Source organism: Anabrus simplex, chromosome 2 (genome assembly GCF_040414725.1).
Source record: "Anabrus simplex isolate iqAnaSimp1 chromosome 2, ASM4041472v1, whole genome shotgun sequence".
Classification (NCBI taxonomy): domain Eukaryota; kingdom Metazoa; phylum Arthropoda; class Insecta; order Orthoptera; family Tettigoniidae; genus Anabrus; species Anabrus simplex.
Window position 1 is genome coordinate 1,207,704,727 of NC_090266.1, and position 16,860 is coordinate 1,207,721,586.

Here is a 16,860-nt window from a genome sequence, read left to right on the forward strand (position 1 = left end):
CCTATGAATAAAGTAAATACATTAGGCCTTACACATTCTCCCTAGTCCCGTCAGTAAAATGTGTAGCCGCCACATTGTTCCGAGTTCAGCTTCCAGCTTTACGGCTGCTATAAATAAAGCACATGTATTGAGCCTTACGCCATCTCCCTAGTCTTATCAGTACAATGTGTAGCAGCAATCTTGTTTCATGTTTAGCTTTCACCAAGCTCAGCTTCAAAGCCCCGCTAAAGTAACCCTGGACAATGTCTCATCTTGTCTAGACAGACCTGAGTCTGTACCTACCGCCCTTGTAAGGTTGAGCGTGGCGTCAAATTCGTGCCTGTTAGGTTATGCTAGCACTCTTGGCCATAATCATGTTGCAATTACGTTCAGCTTGCACTTTTCGGCATAAAACTTGGGTCTGTAATATTAATGCCGTTGTAAGGTTATTCCTGGTATCGAACCCGAGATCTGTGAGGTTAAGCCTGCACACGTCAAGCCTGTTAGCTTAAACTTGCACTCTTACTCATAATCACGTTGGCTGTTAGGTTAAGCTTGCACTTTTTGACATGGCACTTATGTCTGTAACGTTAACGCCATTAAGCCTAGGGTCGAACCCAGGGCCTGCGAAATTAGGCCTGCAAACATATCTAGCGTAACATCATGTGAGGTTGGGGCCAACCACCCTACTTTTTAAATCGCCCGCCAAGTAAGGACATGTGAGTTTAAGGATGCATTCTTAGTCACCACATTCCGTGTGGCAAAGGCCTCTCCCAGGGGCGTGTGGAGGTGGCGGCCGCACAACTCCCAAATAATAACTACTATAGCATTCCACACGTGCCCGTTCCAAGAAATTGCCATGTCGGCAACTTTTGTCTGTTTAATAAATAACATGTAGTCCGGCTCCATGGCTACATGGTTACCATGCTGGCTTTTTGGTCCAAGGTTTCCCTTCATTGTTTAATTCCGATGGTCGTGGTCAGGATCTGTGTGCCGTCCAAAGGACATTAAAATTCATCATAGATAGGACCCCGTCCTCAAAGGTGCGCAAGTTACCTGTAAGGTGTCAAACTGAAAGATACCGGGCGAGTTGGCCGTGCGCGTAGAGGCGCGCGGCTGTGAGCTTGCATCCGGGAGGTAGTAGGTTCGAATCCCACTATCGGCAGCCCTGAAAATGGTTTTCCGTGGTTTCCCATTTTCACACCAGGCAAATGCTGGGACTGTACCTTAATTAAGGCCACGGCCGCTTCCTTCCAACTCCTAGGCCTTTCCTATCCCATCGTCGCCATAAGACCTATCTGTGTCGGTGCGACGTAAAGCCCCTAGCAAAAAAAAAACTGAAAGATAGCCACCAGGCCTCTCCGGAGGCCACACGCCATTACTGTTCCGACCCAGTAAGCCTACAAATCAACCAAATGGACGGAGCCGTTTTTAATGTTATCGTGTTTCGGTTTTATTGTTGTTGTCTAACGTAAAGGACCTCAGGCATCTTGATGAACACTCTCGTGACGTCAGTATGATGATGTGTACGATTGTGCTTTCTGTGTTCATCTGTTGCTGTACTGTTCGGGTTTATAAGTCCCGAAGTCGACAGTGATTGGTTTGTCTCTATATATTTACTATGGTAAAATTTTCACATACTATGAATTTATTTCCTTATGTTGACATAGTTTGTTAATTATTGTATATGTATCCTGGAACCTTTATTGTTACGTATTCAATATTCACATCAATGTGGTGCAAGTGACAAGATACATATCAATTTGTCTTGCCGATGTGAATAATAACAGAGTATCATTCGTAGTTTTAAACTTAGTCAACAATATTCAGCAAAGAGGGATATTTTGCAATTCAAGCACAGCTTAAACAACATCCACAACACCAGTATCAACAACGACAACATGAAAATATGAACACCGAGCTCGATAGCTGCAGTCGCTTAAGTGCGCCCAGTATCCAGTAATCGGGAGATAGTGGGTTCGAGCCCCACTGTCGGCAGCCCTGAAGATGGTTTTCCGTGGTTTCCCATTTTAACACCAGGCAAATGCCGGGGCTGTACCTTAATTAAGGCCACGGCCGCTTCCTTCCACTTCCTAGACCTTTCCTATCCCATCGTCGCCATAAGACATATCTGTGTCGGTGCGACGTTAAGCAAAATAGCAAAAAAAAAAAAAAAAAAAAATATGAACATCCACAGCCTGTTTCCAGTTATGCAACCAGGTCAGGAATGGAATGACTGAAGCCCCCACCATGTGGCGAGGCAGAAATTGTGCGGGCTGCCGAAGCCTGTCGCACTCCTCTGGGGCAATGATTAATGATTGACAGATGGAATGTTATTGGTGATCTTTACTGGAATTAAAGATTACAGGGAAACCCGGAGTATCCCGAGAAAAACCTGTACCGCCTCCGTTTTTCCCAGCTCAAATCCCACATGGAGTGACAGAGATTTGAACAACTGAACCCAGCGGTGAAAGGTCGGCGTGCTTCTGGCCGAGTCACAGAGGCTCTAATTATCTAAGGGCATAATTATGTAATCGGGATGCCTTATAATGGTCCGGGTTTAGCTTGATTACGGTGTTCAATAGCGTTCAAGTGGCAAAATTGATAATATTTAGCCAATGGCGCTGTAAAGTATATTTCCCAATGTCACTAGTTTTGAATGGCAACCTTCATTGCTGTGAGCTCGCATCCGGGAGATAGTGGGTTCGAACCCCACTGTCGGCAGCCCTGAAGATAGTTTTCAGTGGTTTCCAATTTTCACACCTTAATTGACGCCATGGCCGCTTCCTTCCCATTCGTAGGCCTTTCCTGTCCCATCGTCACCATAAGACATATCTGTGTCGGTGCTACATAAAGCAACTACCATATTAATTTGCCGTATATACATTAGTTAAAAATCTGATACACTAATTATTATCTTAGTTTCACTTGGCGTTTACATTTGGCACCACCCCAGGGCGACGAGGCGATGCGAAGGGGAAACAATAATTGTTTGAGCCTAATAACATAATCTTTATTGTTAATTTTTAGCTCAGCCTTGAATAATAGGCTTTTAAGACAATATCCAACCAGAATTATATTTTATATTATTTTTGTGTAGTTCGAAATTTAAAGTTTGTACTTCAAATATTTACAAGTTCCAGTTTTAAGCAGGGAATAAATTTAATCGACAAATGTGTCCTGCCAAACGTCGCCCGCACCCACACCCCCTAGTCCCTAGTTACGGCTATGATAGTTAGACCTCCTACAGCAACCCTTTAAGTAGTAAGGCAACGAAAGGCTTCAGGAAACTCCAGAGGGAGGACTCAGCCATTCACAGAGAAGTACAACATGGATTTACTGCTTCCGTTTTGACAACTTCTTGGGGTGAAAATACGACGAAGATGACGTTGATGAATTTAGTAGGGCGTTGTGTCCTCTGAACACGTAGTATGCTACAATTACTACATAATTAACTGTAGCACGAGGTGGATAGGGAAAGACAAATTAGATGCCCCTTTGACACGCCAAGCTAAGGTCAAGGGACTGACAGCTCCTGCTCGTCCCTCCCTGAGTGATCAGTATGACTGAATTTCAAACCACCAAGACTGCCATGACAAGCTCACAGCTCTCAGCGTCCTTGATGGTCTGGCAATCATTGTCATAGTAACTCGACCCCTGGGAGAGCAGTTCTTCCTCACTCTGTGTTTTGTGTGGACCCTGTTGAGAAACTTCCACACGTATTATGACAATTCCTAACTCTATATTTTCTTAACCATGTCTACAGCCTTTTGAAATTCCTGGGAAAACGTTATATTCCACATTTCCGTCCACTTCAAACGAAGTCTTCTAGCGAAACTACAGACAAGATATAAGGTCATCGATATCTTGACCCAGCGTTAAGCTGCTACTGGTGACTTTTGCCACAATCCTAAATCCACAGCTCGATGGTCAGTCCCCTACCCACACCAGTTGTACGACGACAATGACTGGAGGTTGACACTGCGTGAGTAATTCCAAATTGACGAACAACATGGGATATGGTTTATGCTTCTTCTTTTTATTCTTATTATTATTTTATTATTATTATTACTATTATTATTATTATTATTATTATTATTATTATTATTATTATTATTATTATATTTACAGTACATCATTTAAATAGCTCTACTATCGATTTGCGATTGTGAATTTCTCCCCTTGGCACATCTTCCCCATATTAGGTTTACATCAGCCCCTGGGCAGTTCCGTCATAATTCTCCGTGCTTGCGCCCGTTCGGCACGTGGCTTGGCAGGTTCGATCCTGGCTCAGTTCGGTAATATTTGAAAGCGCGGAAATACGTCAGCCTCTTGTCGGTAGATTTACTGGCACGTAAAAGAATTCCTGTTTGACTGAATTCCGGTACCTAGGCGTCTCCAAAAACCGTAAAAGTAGTTAGTAGGACGTAAAGAAAAAATATCATTTTATTTATTATCTTCACCTGGCTGATTTTTATTAATCTTACGTCGCGAAATGTTGCGCGAATTTCCTGTCTCACTTGGGGGTTGCATTCTTCCATGAGCCTCTTATTTTGTGGGACTCATCTTCCGGCGCATTTTGGCTTCCCATTCTCCGTTTAAAGCTTGGACTTATGTTTTCGCCTTCACTTGGCACTTACTACCGCCCATTTCATTTTCTACATTTCATAGACTTGCAAATTTGACACTCGCTGACCCCGACTTCTCATTGTATCACGATAACTTGAGGTTGCTTTCTTTTGGGTATTGTGCTTGCAGTCTCGCTGTTCCCTTCTTGCCCACATATAAAACACATTTGGTCGTTTAGTAACTTCCGGTTAGCTCGGCATTCGAACTGGCAACGGCCTACCTTATCACAATTCTAGCACCTTTCTACAACACACTTGCTTTAGAATTTTCTTGCAGCTTTCGGCAATCTTTCTCCACGTGTCCCCATATATTTACAATATTGACAGATTTTCTACTTACGTTCACTTTTGGGAGTAACCCGAGCCCTGCCATCACCGGATATATGACTAACGATTACAGCTATAGCAGACCACTCGAGTACTGGCACCGGGTGAGTTGACCGTGCAGTTTGGGGCGCGTGTCTGTGAGCTTGCATCTGGGAGATAGTGGGTTCGAATCCCACTGTCGGCAGCCCTGAAGATGGTTTTCTGTGGTTTCATATTTTCACACCAGGCAAATGCTGGGGCTGTATCGTAATAAAGGCCACGGCCGCTTCCTTCCAACTCCTAGGCCTTTCCTATCCCATCGTCGCCATAAGACTTGTCTGTGTCGGTGCGACGCAAAGCCACTAGCGAATATTGGCTCTCTTGGCCAATTTCGCAGTGGCTGCCTGTTTACGTAAGTTTTCTGTTTCAGGTCTATTAGCCGCCTGACCTGAACCACGAGTTGTTTAGCTTTTGGTGAATGTATCACAGTTCCTTCCTCTCTAGCAATATACACGACTTACTATAAAGAGGTTGCGCCCCTAGATTGGATTTACCGAGTAGGGCATTTGGAAGAGGACACATGAAAAGAAAGTTCTTGAAAATCCCCATCGAATACGTATTAACAAAGTTTCAATGTAAAAGTACATTCAATTTTAGGAAAAATAAGGAAAATACAACGGTGATTCCAAATAGAATCAATGGGGAATATGAAAGAGTTGCGCAGCAAACTGAGAGAAAACACGAAAGTAAGTGATTGCAGTCATAATCATAGGCTTGGAGACTTATATATTTTACAGTCGAACGTAGCCAGCTGGTCACCACCTTCTGCTATGGTGTTTATGTACTCACTGAACTTGCTGTTGTTGCACCATTCACCCTGAACTTTCATGTTTGCAGTGTGTATGTTCTAGTGTAACTTGAGCTTGTAAACGAGCGAGTTGGCTACACGGTTTGGACAATGTAGCTGTTAAGTTTGCGTTCGGGAGATAACGGGATCGGACGCCCCTGTCGGCCGTCCTGAAGATGATCGTCTGGGGGATCGCATTTTCACACCAGGTAAATGTTGGGACCGTACCTGAAAGCCCCGGTCGTTTTCTTCCCAGTCCTAGCCCTGCCCTGTTGCATCTTCGGCATCAAATCTGCCTGAGTTGGTGTAACGAAACACAATAACACGAAATTAGTCTGCATAACTGCCTTCAGCGACATTCTCCAGGATTGATATTTTGGAGTGGATAGGGAATATGGAGGCTTAATCTTAATGCATCTTCTATTATATTCTGAAAGGTGGATTTTGACTGCGTAAGATGGAAGGTGCAATACGACACCATACTGTAAAGTAAAGGAACATGTAGTTCTAATGCATTAAGGGGACCAACACCTTCCTATACCTCCAATGTTAAATGTAAGGAACATTATCTTCTAAACGATTAATACCATTGGTAGAGTGTCTGCCTCCGGATCCCAAGATAGCGGGTTGAAACCCGGCAGAGGTAGTCGGAATTTTGAAGGGCGGAAGAAAATCCATTCGACATTCCATCGTACGATGTCGGCATGTATAACATCTATGGCGACACATTTGGTGTTTACCCGAAAAAGTTCAATAAATTTCAACCATAGACGAACAAGAGAGTTTCGGTTTACTCGGTCTGCAATCTAGTGGGCCTCGAGTAAAACGGAACGTCGAAATTGACGAGCAGACAGCCATATGGCGTCAGATTCAAATCTCTGCACACGGTAGCTAAGGCCATACTATTATTATTATTATTATTATTATTATTATTATTATTATTATTATTATTATTATTATTATTACCAGCTTGGTGAAACATTTACAGTAGTATATTACATTTGTTTACCATCGTGTACCATAGGGATTTTAATGCGTTCGTATTTTATGGGAAGATATTAATTATGTCGTTACTGAAAATAATTGACACATTTTTTACATAGTATCTTCGACACAAAATCTGTCATCAATTAAGTGGGACAAAAGGGCCATGCTAGAAGATGTATATTGGCATTGTTCACAAACCCTGAAAGTTTGTATCTCTATTCGTTCAGGAGGAAATGTTTCTTGAATCACAAAAAAGTAAACTTGCGGGAAACGAGGTTCAAAGTGTAACTAAATTTCTAGTGGAGTCCAGCACCATAAGAGGGTTTTTCACAGTCAGTAGACATCTCCTCATCGACCCTTCTTCTTACACCTTTCATTCTTTGTCTGGCTTGCCTCTCACACTCCTTTTCGTTCCTTTAAGAATTCCTTTCCCTGTCATTGCTTATCGACATCATAGCAGTGATCATGTATTTTCCGGGCATCACTCCCTTCTTTTGCAGCACATTAGACTTTTTAATATTACCTTTTTTATATCTAGCAATAGTACCATATACTCCAAAATAATACAGTAATTTTTCGCGAACACATTTTTTTGGGGATTCTGGTCCAAATTAAATTATTCACAATGTAATTTTAATTTTGAAGCCCTTTGTATCGATTGACATTTAGTGATATAAGTTATTTTGCAACATGCATTACACAATATTGAATCGCCTGTCACCTTTCATTGGAATTAAGTGTTAATTATTTTGCTCACATTATCATAAGTACACTGTTCCAATAAATTGGAGTGTTTTGCGGTTGATCCATGCAACTTCTTGTTTGTGCTAGAGACAGGCGTAGATATCACTTCGTGTATAACCCCACTATTTTCAGAATCATTTCGTACTGTACGAGAAATTGTCTCAGTTCTACTAGTGTACCTCTACGGATTCTTTTTCTTCGTATAATCTCTCTTACTACATCGAGGCATGCTTTATAAGTTCCAGTTTCACAATAGAAATAATGCAATACAAATACTGAACTAAACACCAATTGACTCAATGTAATCAACGATATCCAAGGAATGCAGCACTAGAGACTAAACAATATCCTGTCAAATCAAGAAGCTAACACAAGAAATAAGCCCTACATACTGCACCCTTATTACCTGGCTACTCAGCCGGCGAACGAGAGTCTCAGTCGTAGACCGTTCGTTTTCTGGCTTTGCAAAAATGTTAAGGGCAGGAATAGAAATAAGGACTAGCAACAATAAAATCCACACTATCAATTATTAAGTTTTAACATTTATTATAAATCAGCACTCTTAACAACAAATTTAAATTGGAAAAAATCTTGGAATTTAAGCATCTTCTCTGCCAGTCTATTCGGTACAACATAAATATTCTTCCCATAATTCTGGTAACATAATTTCTGGAAATACATAGACGAGTATTAGCCTACATCTGACATAATAAAATAATAAACGTATTTTTATGAGAAGACCTTTCTCTAATGTTAACCTGATTATTTACAAATAAAATTTTTGATAAATATTTTTCTGATTCATTTATCGTCAGCGATTAAATTATATCCATTCATGTTTAACGTGTTAAATTAACGTTACTTCCAGTAGATTGAAAATGAGAAAAAAAATTCTGTCGAAATTCCATTCAACATGTCTTCCTCAGATTAAATTTTATAAAATGAAAAATTTTCCATTATTATTACTTCAAAGATTTCCAAAATAATTACTCAAACTAACGCAATATCCTTCTTCAGTATTACACACATTGAAAATTCTAGTATTGTAGGCTTTACAATAAATTGTTCGTGACTCCTGTCCACGGACATAACACTTGCTTATTCATTTTTATCTAAGACATTAAACTCTTCTCTATCTAGTTTCGAAAGGAAATCCATTAAAGATTCACTTCTCAACAAATGGGAGCAACACAAATAATGATATTTTCAATCAAAACTCACGCAATGAACAAGTGATCGAGTCAAATTGTAATCACAAGAAATATCACAATCCATAGAAATAATGACTAATCACACACACAGCATTCACACTAGGGTACACGGTAACAGTTTACAATGTTTTCGACGATTTCTAATCCATGAGTATTACATTTTAATATTAATCTAAGTCATAGACTTTTTGATGACGGTATCGGGTACAGAAATACCATTGCATCAACTAGGAATGCGATGATATCAGGATTATCACTTAAATAAAGAAGACAGGTTCAACAACGTTGTTCGTGAGAATATCAGTGATAGATATCATGGGGAAAATTATCGTTACAGAAACGCACATAACGCAGGTCAAATATAAACGTACACGTTTATGGTTGATGAGTTACGAGATTATTATTATTTAAATACCATGGCTATCGAGTAACACGTGCTCCGCCCGAAGAAATTATGCTCAATGACACATATTCTTCACATGAGACTCAATAAATTGATTTACAAGTCAAACGCATAATAACTGATCCATTCCGAAGTCCATTAAATGCAGTAAATAATCCGTCAAGATTCGGCCGTCTTCCAGGCTCACATTTATCCTACTGGAGCACATATTAATATTTCACACACGAGAATAAACAATATTTACACTCATGACCCTTATTTCATTGCTTAACCCGTGATGAAGTTATTATTATTATTATTATTATTAAACGTGCGAGATCACAAATCCGCGTAAGCTAAGATTCGATAAAATTACCAGATGACACTAACACGCTTGAAATCCACATAAAGACGATAATAACGTATAGGGAAAATTCGACGTAATAAACGAACCGACAATCTTTCCCACGTGACTTCAAAAACATTATTAATTATTTCAAAATTAAATTATTATTATTATCGGAGAGGTCAATGATTCTTAAATCGCTCCTATGCTATTGAATGGGACAGCCAGAATAAATGTTGAAGACACTCACACATCACTAGCTATCTAATAGGAACCAACTATCATTCACACTCAATTAACAACTACCTTACCCCATGGAAAGAAGAAATGAAATACCAAACTACGGCAAGACTAGAAGAAAATTACGTCAAATGAATAAGGAAGTATTATCTCTACATTATATCTACAAAGATGAACAGATGGTTATTATAAGATTGTACTTAAATGATTGGTGAAACTGGATTTCTGCCGATGACCCTGGACATGTGGTAGGTCATCCACCGCCGGTCGTCATCTCCTCCATGTCGGAGATTGCCTTACATTTTAATATACCATTCTACCTGCGATGATGAACATGGAATAGTAGTAGGCTTCCTCTTCCTGATGCAGTGGCATCTTGAATTATCTCGATCCGCACGCAGAATTCCTCTTCTTTCTTCACAAGTTGTAGGAGCTGAAACTGACAAATAAGTTTTAAGATGTGCCCAGTACACACACACGATTAATTAAATTGTTGAATTATACGTAACTTCTTCCGTAAAATCTGCTAAACTCGTAGATCTAGGATGGATAATGAGCCTGTTCTGCCGAGTGATCGAACCCAAGAGTGTCTGCGACGTGAATGTCGGCGTAGAATTCCCAAGACAGTCATCCAAGAAGACTCAAATCAAAGAGAGATAATTCCTTCTGGAAACACCGTTATATAATCATCTTAAGATGAGGGTGTGTCGCCGTAATCGTCTGTGATTGGTCAATGACTTGCACCTGATAGGCTGTTACATTTTATTAAAATACTGTCAGGTGTAGCATGGCCTTGCTCGCTATCGATCGGACGGCCTTGGTTCTCCCAGTAGGTCACGTGGGGACAGCTGGAAGCCTGACACACAAAAAATCCATAGCTCACCCCCTCGCTTGAAAAATCCGGTTTCGTGCGAGCACTTCTCTCTGTAACACGGAGTTGGGAAAAATTTCCGCCCGTGCTAATGAAGTGATAATCTTACACTCGTAGATATTACAAATATTTCTTATCTGACAAATTTGAAGGGGACAATACGTAATATAATGTCTTTGAAAAAACCGGGAAATTTGAATAAGGATGTTTTCACTCAACGCGTATGCATGCAAGTTATGTGAGGTGATACACCCACTACAGCGCATTATTAGAAATATTTTTAATGCTTGGAATTGAGCTACTGGGAAGATTAATATGCCATTTTAAAGAGGAAAAGATGTGGTAGTTTATTTCGTAATGAAATTGAAAATCCAAAATTCCATCAATTTCACTGAACCAGTCCGCTTAATTCATTTCCTTATCAAGTCGAAAATATACCGTTCTAGTGTCCAAACCATTGCCCGGTATGATCCTGTACGCTGGCACAAGTCAAAAGAAGTTGAACGTCTGGTTTTACACTTTCTGATCATGTCACAAATGCTGAAGTCCGTAGGCGATATGGAATGGACCAATCGCTGAAAAGACGGGAGCAAAACGTCCTAGCAATCCAACAGGTATGGAATTAGAGAAGAAACGCCAACAGTGGCAAAGACTGGTTTTGCTTTGCAAGTCGATGGGAAACGGTGGCAGGACGACGGAGGCAACGTTGGCTTGACACACTTTGCGATAATCTTAGGAATACAGATCTGTACGCTGACCAGGCACAAGCCAAAAAACGGCTTGTGCTGTCTTGTGGGACAAATGCTAAGAAATAATGAAAAAATTCTTCACTTCGGTGATGGATTAGAATGGCAAGAAACAAGACTTTACGGCGAGAAATAACAGGTACCATTGAAAGGTACAGTATTTCATAAAATGATGGTACTGGAATCAACGGACCGAATTATAATATATTAATGAAGCAATTTTTCATAAAGTCGGACTTATAGCTTCTTATTAAAATAATACTAATAATTGTTTTATGTCCTACTGAAACGATTTCACGGTTCTTGGAGTCGTTGATAGGCCGCAAGTCTTTCACACAGGAGTTCTATTAAGTGCCAATAAATCTAATAACACGAGGCTGGCCTTGCTGAACACCTTCAAATACCATCGGACTGAGCGGGTTCGAACTCGCCAATTGAAGCTTAAAGTACCTTCAGCCTTGCAGCTTCTTTCTGGTTTCTTACGAATAACAATACTGACAACTAGACTTACATTTTCTGAACTCCGTGTTTGCAAGTGAAGGAAAGAACAGATCGCGGACTATCCATTAAAAATAATCTTATCATTCGCCTACAATGGAAGTAGGAAAGCACAGAATGCTGTTGTATAGTATCCGCGGTATAATGTTGTCCCACGTTTCTTTGAATACACCTAGTTTCAAATCTTTAAACCATCCTTACGATCGTGACAAGGCCAGAAATCCTACCCCCCACGTTTCGGATCGGTGTGGAACTTTTTTCATTTTAATTTCCTTTCCTTTTCTGTGGGAATGGAGGTGAGGTGTATATAAAAACCATAAATAGAGGCCAGAATAACTCTGGGCTTGGTCAGGCTTCTGCAACCTCAGCACTAGAACACACAAGTCGTCTTTACCCCCAGGAATTACTAGGTAGTCGCTGATGTTAGAAGCACTGTAAACTCATGGGATGGATCCAGTCTGTAGGCTACATGTCAGTTTAATTTCAAAATACCTTCCATTCGATGAGAAATTCAACGAACTCAATGCAGAAGGCTTACATTTTAGTGAATAATAATGAAGTCCGATTTTTTTCTTGTCGTATGTTAGATTTTCTATGAATAATTATTACAAATTCTAATATCGTTAGTTGAAAATTGCTTCTGAAAGTCATTTTGTGACTTATGTTCACAAATAATAATAATAATAATAATAATAATAATAATAATAATAATAATAATAATAATAATAATAATAATAATAATAATAATACATTTTCTTTCTATGCCTTTATGCCTGTAAGCGGACAAACTGTAAAACTGGTGTGACTGTGTTAGCGTGAGCAGAAAACGCAGCCGCCAATAGTGTGTCTGTGTAAATATACCAGCAATTAGTAGTACAATACGTCTAACTAATATAATAAAACGCTACCAGTTTTGTCTTAATTAATACCCCCATCATACAACAATATATTGGGCTTGTGTCTGTTTTTTATAAGCTGTACTGTTTCCATTAAGTGAGACATTGCTTGTTGGAGCTTTCAGTAAATAACCGAATCCAATTATATCTTCGTACAAGGTTTGACGGTATTTATAAAGTAATTCAGCTAGAATTATGATGGCCATCAGACCCGTGAACTACCGGACGAGTTGGCCGTGTGGTTAGGGCCGCGCAGCTGTGAGCTTGCACCCGGGAGATAGTGGGTTCGAGCCCCACTGTCGGCAGCCCTGAAGATGGTTTTCCGTGGTTTCCCATTTTAACCAGGCAATTGCTGGGGCTGTACCTTAATTAAGGCTACGGTCGCTTCCTTCTCGCTTCTAGGCCTTTCCTATTACACCGTCGCCGTAAGACCTATCTGTGTCGGTGCGACGTAAAGCAGATTATAAAAAGAAAGTCCCGTGAACTTGGAATTGTCAACCCCTCTCGGACTTTCAGTGATCTCATAGTGCCTGTGTAACAGATAGAGCATAAAATTGCTTGGAATAGTTTGAGGGTTTCAGGTAAATGACTACACTACATAAAATTAAATCACGATATTCACGGTTTTGTTATTTAGATGCGATATCAAACAAATTAATGACAACTGCTCCAACCCTTGACTCGAGTCCCTAGACAGGCCATCACTACTGACCTTTTAGGATTATCAGCCATCCTTTGATGTCTACCTTTTTTCTTCGTCCTTTTGAATGGCTGCGTTCTTCATTTTCCTCCTATGCTGAAGCTTAGATTGTCAGTTTGTATTGTATTTCGGAGTGCTCAAGACGCATGTTCGTAGAACTTGTCACGATATACAATCCTCCTCCATAGTAATTATCTGATATTTCAGCAATTGTTCAAATCAGTAATAATCGAAGGCATTGTAAAATAGCTTTATCTGTACTAATACTAGAGAAAATTTGTAACCGAGTGAGTTGACTGAGCGGTTACCACTCAAAATATAGAAGTAAATCTTTCACCATTTAAAATCTTATTTATTCCTCATTATTATAGGCTATATAAAATATTACTAGCTTATCAGGCTTATCAAGATCTCTGGTAGATTTGTAAAAAATTGAAATGGCGTATGGCTTTTAGTGCCGAGAGTGTCCGAGGACAAGTTCAGATCGCCAGATGCAGGTCTTTCGCTTTGACGTCTATAGGCAACCTTGCGTGTCGTGATGAGGATGAAATGATAATGAAGACGACTTATACACTCAGTCCCCGTACCAGCGAAATTGATGAACGGTGGTAAAAATTCCCGACCCGGCCGGGAATCGAACCCGGTTCCCCTCTGACCAAAGGCCAGCACACTACCAGTAATCACTTAACCATGGAGCCGGACGATTTATAAAAAGTAGAGTCAGCCAAAAATCTCGTTCACTCAGAATTCTTTAAAGTAAAAAATCCGCCTAAATAGTCAGTCCTATTAAACAATACAGCCAACTAAGTACACTTAGAACTTAATTTTCCACAAAAAACTTTCCTCTTAAGACCAGCAGATTTCCTGGAGTAACTGATCCGCTCTGATTGATTTCGAATTAAATGTCCTCTAAAAATGTTCACATGTATTTTCTCCGGAATTCCACCGGATTTCCATTAAACAGATTTTTTTTTTGTGTTTTAAAAGAGTATTTCAAACTTGTGGCCAAGGACACTCGCACGTCCAGCGCGGAATTGTTTGTATGGAGAGGGCACTCCACGGGTGCACACGGGTGAATATTGTAAAAAGAATCTAAATTCTTCAGAAAAGGGGTTACAGAGCATGAAATAGAATTTAGTATCGCAGAAATACATATTGTATGTACAATGTGTTGTTTGTGTAAGTAGTATAGCGTTATGAAATATTTAGGAAATTGCTTGGGCCTCGTCTGTGGCAGATTCAGCTCGTTCGTGTTTTGCTGAGCTGGCTAGGTTTTCCTCTCCTACTTGCACAATGAAGGAGCCAATGTGTGGAGAAGGACAACCTCAACTGCAAGGTCCAGGAACAATCACACGTTTCTCTTTTCACAGCCACAACCACGCTGACAAACTTAACATACTGTTTTCATGGAGCGCTGAAGCACTTCCCTTACCTCACAAGAATCCAGGCATGACCTACTGTTGGTTGAACTATATATCAATTTGGAAGGAATTCAACGCATATGGAGCCGCGGACAAATGCTAGTTATTTATGACATTGAAGCCTAAAAGGAGGAACATCCGGCGGTGCCTTAATGTCCTCCCAAAGTATGGTTGATAATTACTGATTCACACTGGATCACTTAATTGTATCGAAACAGCTTTAAAAAAGTATTAACGTATTTTAATTGTAGGGAGATAATAAATTATACCTGTATGAACATGCAGCCACATTCGGAGAAAATCATGAACTCCTTTGATAAATGAGAGGGAAGTTACTTCCACTATATGATTCTTTATTGCAAACACCGAAGAGGTGTAGTGGAAACCACACTGCAGAATAAATTGTACTTTGAGTAGGCACAATTATTTACTACAAATGCTCTGTCTTACTGTTAGTACAGAATTTCCTTCGGTTGGTTCCGCAGGCAGCGGTAGCACGGTTATAGCTTGCTACAATACGAACATTTCGTGGAATAAATGATCGTGAGAAAGCTGCTAACTTTGACTTTCTAGGAAGGTGATGGCGTAACCCAAATGCCCTTGTATTATGTTTTTCTCCCGTAAATTAGAACGATATCGTTAAATTTCTCGTATGTCACGTTTATCGCGTCACCTCGTAACCTGCAGGCTTTCAGTATGAGCAGGGGTTGCTTGGTAGACCAACGACCATCAGGGATGATATGTCCTGGGGGTTTGTATGTGTAAGTATTCCATGTGAAAGTCAATATTATTGTGAAGTCCTAAAGAAAATAGTTGCTGCATTAAAACTACGATGTCAAAAGCCAATATCTCCAGCGAAGCTCAGCTTCAAATGATGCGAGGTGTTAACGTGATTAAATTTTTTTTGAATTTATCTTGAGCCTCTGTGAAGTATACGTTAAAAACCAGCTACATTTTCAGTATTTAGATCGTGTTTGCCTGCCGGCTTTTTATCCCTACATGATCTATCAGGCCTAAGGATCAAAGACTTATTTCGCTCTTCTTGCACGTAACCTCTTCGTCTTCTGGATTTTATTACAATTTAAAACCCGTCCAAATAAATAAAATTACCTGCCCTTGATTTTATTCCCTGGTGCACCGACGATAATCTCATAAATTTGACGTTTCTTGGAACCACTCCAAATTTTTTTGGAGTTGGTTTTAAGGAAAATTACGTGGAATTTTTCCTAGTAGGTCATTTCCCATAGGAGGAAGTACCCAGAGAGCAGTAGTATTTTATTCAGTACTTAATCGATAATATTCTCGTTCTCTCTTGCTGTGTAATTCTACATTAGATCTAATTTTTTTTCTGATTCTCAACCCGTCTGTTGCCAAATTTCTTTTTTAATATCGTATTTGTTTTCTAACTGGCTGACCTATTCGCCTTTCTACTCATAAACAAATTCTGCAAAATGTACGACCCTCCTACACTACTGTTTGTAGAAAGTGAAACACTCGGAAGCAATGGTCTGAAACACGCCAAAATCAGAGAACTTATAGAACAGTGAAACTATAATAAGTGTTTTAAATTGCAGAGAGATGGCGTGCACATAGGCCCAGCAGTGCCCCTCAGTGTGTGACCGGCTAGGGCAGTGTTACGCATGGTCAGTCAGTGCGGAGCTGTCATACGAAGTGGAAACGTGTACCTAAGTGTCACAATGCCTCGCCGACATCACAGGAGGGAATATCAGCATGTGAGTGTGTTCGGTCGAGGCAGATTGATCAGGCTCCGGAAGATGGGTCTGTCGTTCCGTGACTTTGCGGCTCGTATTGGGCACGCTGCTCCAACAGTGAGGCGTATGTGGAACCAGTGGAGAGAAGGGGGCCGTACACAGCGCCGACAGGGTACTGGACGACATAATGTGACCACAGCGCGAGATGACCGCCATCTTGTACACTTGACCGTAACGGACAGAGCAGCTTTGTCCACGGTGTTGGCTCTACTTTGGAGCACTGCAACGGGTGTGGGAGTGTCTGCATCGACGGTTAAACGTCGTCTTCTGAGGTGCGGTCTGGTGG